At 43.8% G+C, this 5494-nt stretch overlaps 1 pseudogene; it reads left to right on the top strand.

Annotated features, from left to right (window-relative positions):
* Positions 1–4098: 4098 nt before the first annotated feature.
* On the top strand, positions 4099–4631 carry LOC102844632 (annotated as a pseudogene).
* The last annotated feature ends 863 nt before the right edge of the window (positions 4632–5494 follow it).

Here is a 5494-nt window from a genome sequence, read left to right as displayed (position 1 = left end):
TAGGGATTTTGAACATTTCTTCATGTGCTTGTTAGCCATCTGAATGTCTTCTTTGGTGAAGTGTCTGTTCATATCCTGTGCCCATTTTTCTATTGGATTACTTACCTTTTGTCTTGTTGTAGTGCAGGCTTAAATTTTTTAAATGAATGAGTAGTATGTTGTTGTTGAATTTCATTTGGCCAGCACCCTCTAGAACTGGGGAATGTGTGCAGGACTTGGAAAACAGATTAAACAAAATCAGCATTAGGTAAAATCCAGTGGAGACCTGACAAGAAGGGATAATAGTAGACCATAGATCAATGATGATTAATTTGCTAAAACATAATGTATATGAGTGATCATTTGAAACACAATGTGAATGTCGGAATATGTGAAAAACATGTACATGAAAGATACACAATTATTAATGCTGTAACCAAACCAACATAAAATTAAAAGGAAAAAAACACACCAAAAACACCTAAAATTATATGTATTTCATCCCTAAATATGAGATTCACTTTGGAATTAGCTAAAACACAAATCTGAGGGTAACATCTAATATGGGACTCGATAAATTGTAAGAGTTTTTAGTCCAAGTTTTTCCTTATGAACTATAACACATATACTAAGTAGTTCACAAAAAGGTAAGTGTACCGCTCAAATAGTTTCCACAAGGTGGACGTGTCCATGTGGCCAGCGTCTATGTTAAGCAACAGGTTATCAGCTGCACTCCAGAAACTCAGTTATCAATCTTGACAATCAAACCGCCATTTCTCCTAAAAGACACCACCCTCCAGGCCTCTGTTGTTAGTGTTAGACATCATCAAGTCTATTCTAATATATAGCGACCCCACATAACTCCACAAGGTTTTAAGGTTAAAATCTTTGTAGAAAAAGATTATTAGGCCTTTCTCCCATGAAGTCACTGGGTGTATTCGAACTGCAAACTTTTCTGTTAGCAGCCAAGCATTTCACCATTGCACAGCCAAAGCTCCTTGTCCTGCTTTCTAACATTAGTTAGTTTTGTGTTTGGAGCCTTTACATGACTAGACTAATAATACATGTGCTTATTTGTTACGGCTTTCATCTTTAGTAAATGTTTTTACTTAGGTGTAACACACAGAGGAAGAAAGTACAGAAATTACAGGGGAGCATCTTGACAAAACCTCATAAAGTGAGCACACTCAAGTAACCGTTACCCAGACTGAAGAAACCAGAAAAAACCTGCCTCCTGAGGCTGTCTGGGCCTGCCTCTCCACACTCCTTCCTTCCTTTTACTTCCCCAAAGGCAGCCACCATCCCACTTCCTAACATCACTTATTCGTTTTTAACTTCATGGAATCATACAGCTTGTATTCTCTCTCTCTCTCTGTGTGTGTGTGTGTGTGTGTGTGTGTGTGTACCATTAAGTTAGATCTGACTGATGCAGGATGAAATTGCCCCTACTTCTCCAGCGAGCATCTGGTGGATTTGAACTGTGTGCCTCTGGGATTGGAGTGTAGCTTCTTGCCACTAGGCCAACAGAGCTCTCTTACAGCTTGTATTCTTTTGTGCTTCATTTCTTCTGTTCAACCTATTTTTATTTTTTATTTAAGGTTATTAACATTTTACCTAGTTGCAGTAAGTATATTCTTCACTTGTTATTTTAGACAGCCTGTCATGAAAGCCACAGACTGTTAACTAGTTCACAAATTGACTGAAGAAAATGGAGACATGGATAAGTATTAAAGAGAAGAAAATAGGAAAGGAGTGTGTCAGGGATGCATCCTGTCTCTATATCTTTTCAGTCTATATGCAGAACAGATCATTTGGGAAGTCGGGCTTTGTGAGGAAGAACGTAGCATCAGAATTGGAGGAAGATTTATCAACAACCTACACTATGCAGGTGACACAACCTTCCTTGCTCAAACTGAAGAAGACCTGGAATATTTGCTGCAGAAGGCCAAGGACTATAGTCTTCAATATAGATGGAAGCTAAATATCAAAAAGACAGATTCTCACCAATGGACCAATTGGCAGCACCATGGTAGATGAAGAAGAGATTGAGGTTGTTAACAATTACAGCTTGCTTGCTCCACAATCACCAGCAGATAGAAAATCAAGAGAGGAATTGCATTGGGAAAATCTGCTGTCAGGGACTTCTCCGGAGTGCTGAAATGCAATATCAGTCTAAAGACTAAAGTGCACGTAATCCAGGCCATGGTCTACACAATTACTTGATATGTTTCACAGAGTTGGACAATGACGAAGGATGACAGGAAAAGAATAAAATTGTGGTGCTGGAGAAGAGTCTTGAATATACCATGGACTGCCAAGAAAACAAATAGGTCTGTCTTGGAGAGGGTGAAACCAAGTTTCTCCTTGGAGGCTAGGATTTGAAGCTCTGTCACCCATATTTTGGGCACGTGGCCAGGAGAGACCAGTCCTTGGAGAAGGATATTATCCTTGGAAGGGTGGAGGGACAGTGCAGGAGAGGAAGACTCCGGATGAGATACAGTGACTGGGGCATTGGGAGTTGGTGTGTTGGAATTAGTGAGACTGGCTCAGGATAGGACATAGTTCAGAGCTGTTGTGCATAGGAGTTGCTATGGGTCATAGACGATTTGACAGCACATAACAACAACAGTAATTAATTGGACCTGCAATGAATTTGTGCCTTTTAGTTAGCATAACCTAGGGAGAAGTACAAAACTTCTCAGGAGTCCATGCTCTGTCAGTTTTAGCTACAGGCTTCTGAATAAGTTGTCTCGTTCTTTAAGTGAGGATTGCTGTGAGGATTTAATGAAATCAGGAGCCCTGGTAGCATATTGCATGACAGTGTTGGGCTGCTCACCAGAAATCCACCAGATGGTTGGCAGAAAAAAGATGGCAAGCCTCCTTCTGCACAAACTGACAGCCTTAGAAACCTGAAGGAGGGACACCCTGAGTCAGAATCAACTTGACAGCACTGGAGGGTTTTTTTTCATTTGGAGTCCTTGATTTACTCATTCACTGCTGTCAAGTCAGATCTAACTCATAGCTGACCTTCCAGTGGGTTTCTGAGGTTGTAAATCCCAACGAAGGAGATTGTCTATCCCTTTCCCTCAGTGCCTGGTGGATTTGAACTGCGAGGAAGGCATAGCCTTTGGGTTAGCAGTGCAATTCCCTAAGGACCACAGCACCACTACCCCTTAGGATTCCTGGATGGCATTCATGCACTCTGCTGTTAACTGAAAGATTGGAGGTTCATGTTCACTAAGAAACACCTCAGAACAAAGACCCCAAGAATCAGCTACTGAAAACATTACAAAGCACAGTTCTACTCAGATGCACTGGGGTCTGTAAAAAGAGGAAGGGTCGTGTGGGGAAGGCCATATCGGACCTCGACCAACTTCACAAGGGTGCTCTGGTGGCCTAGTGGGGAGAAACTGCATTGCAATCCTGAAGGCACATGATTTGAGGTCACCAGCTGCTCCGCAGGAGAAAGATGAGCAGTCTCCTCCTGTGTGATTAACTGCCTCTGAAAATCCACCAGAGGGTCAGCTATGGGTCAGTTCCAACTCTACGGTACAATAACAACAAGCCAACTTCACAAAGGGAAACTGTCCCAGTTCTTAGCATCAATAACACAGAATCAATTCCCATGAAGTCAGATGTGTTCTCTGCTCTCCATACCTCTTTCTACTAATCTGAACACCTATCTTACTGCTTTGCTGGGTCTAAAACCCGATGTGATTGTTCACAGACCACATAGAACCATACAGGGAAGGTCAAAAGTTTATAATCCCAAAAAAAAAAAAAAAGTTTATAATCCAGACTTATAACAGAATATAGTCAAGGCAGCTCCAGAAATATGCACGCAGGTCTCCATCCGTGGCTGGCCAAGTACCCTTGGTCCTGTTCATGGCCCGAGGAGAACAGAGTTCTAAATACTGGCAGTTCCAGAATTGGCGGAGGGGCGCAGGGTGCAGGCGCGGCCCTGGAGGCTGTCAGCTCCCCTCCTAGGAGCAGGATCCGGACAGGCTGTCGGAAGGCTTAGGGGCATGGGATGAACGGAGGGGCGCCGGTTCCGGGGTCCGGCTCCCGACCCATTCCTGACCGGAGTCTTGAGCTTTTGTCCGGTGCTAACAAATATCACAGGATCAAGGCGAAAAAGAGAACCGCATGCGGGAGCTGCGCATCCGCAAGCTCTGCCTCAACACATCTGTGTAGGCGAGATTGGAGACAGGCTGACCCGGGCCGCCAAGGTGTTGGAGCAGCTCACAGGCCAGACTCCTGTGTTCTCCAAAGCTAGATACACCGTCAGATTCTTTGGCATTAGGAGAAATGAAAAAATTGCTGTCCACTGCACAGTCCGAGGGGCCAAGGCAGAGGAAATCTTGGAGAAAGGTCTAAAGGTGCGGGAATACGAGTTAAGAAAAAATAACTTCTCAGATACTGGAAACTTTGGTTTGGGGATCCAGGAGCACATTGATCTTGGGATCAAATATGACCCCAGTATTGGTATCTACGGCCTGGACTTCTGTGTGGTGCTGGGTAGGCCAGGTTTCAGCATCGCAGACAAGAAGCGCAGGACAGGCTGCATTGGGGCCAAACACAGAATCAGCAAAGAGGAGGCCATGCGCTGATTCCAGCAGAAGTATGATGGGACCATCCTTCCTGGCAAATAAATTCCCGTTTCTATCCAAAAGGCCAATAAAATGTTTTCATGAAGTGTGAAAAAGAAAAAAAAGAAATATGCACAAAGGCACCTCAGCCTCAAGCTTTTCTGCTTCAAGTCAGTGTTACCAAGTTCTCAGTCCTGCCATTATTGGCTCTCCTCCTCCTTGAGATAGCCAGGTCCTATTTCATATCAGGTCTTGATTTTGGTCATAAATGTTGCTGCCGTAAGTGTAGCTGGAGCAAGAAAGGTGCTGTGCGTTCTTGTGCTTCCTCTTCAGTGGCACCAGAAGATCTGTCTACCTCTCAGTTCTGGCTTGCTCTATTTAACAGTGAGACTCGCCAATGCCCTAGTAGATTGTTGAGACTGGCCAATCCCTTCATGTGTAGGCTAACATGCCCTCTTCCCATAATCCCTCCCATCTACACAGCAAAGTCAAATAATGGCTAGGAAAAGTCTATTGAAAAATAAACTCCACAAGGTCACTGTGAGTCTGAGCCTTTGCTTGGAGGCCACCAGCAGCTGTTATTTAAAGGACACTCTGTCGACTGTAAGGTCTCAAACCTTTCATGCATTATGGTAATGTTGGGACTCATCTTCATCCAAGGGATAGTGCGAATGATGCTTTTGGATGATGAATCAGAACACAAAAATTCACACAGGTACAGGCTGTCCCTCAGGTCAAGGAGGATCACATTTAGGGGAGTGGGGAGCAAGAAGATAGGCAATGTCAGGCCCTGAGCTTTGGAAAAGAGAGTATAGGTGCTCTGAGTTCTTGTGGATTCTGTGTAAAGTAGCCTCCTCTTTCTACCAAAGTGTCCAAGAGCACCAGGCCCACTCTTTAATTCATCATCGTATAGGGAACATTTCTCC

The sequence above is a fragment of the Elephantulus edwardii genome, unplaced genomic scaffold (assembly GCF_000299155.1).
Source record: "Elephantulus edwardii isolate Elephantulus edwardi_28Jun2011 unplaced genomic scaffold, EleEdw1.0 scaffold00923, whole genome shotgun sequence".
NCBI lineage: Eukaryota > Metazoa > Chordata > Mammalia > Macroscelidea > Macroscelididae > Elephantulus > Elephantulus edwardii.
This window is presented reverse-complemented; position numbering and strand designations above follow the sequence as displayed.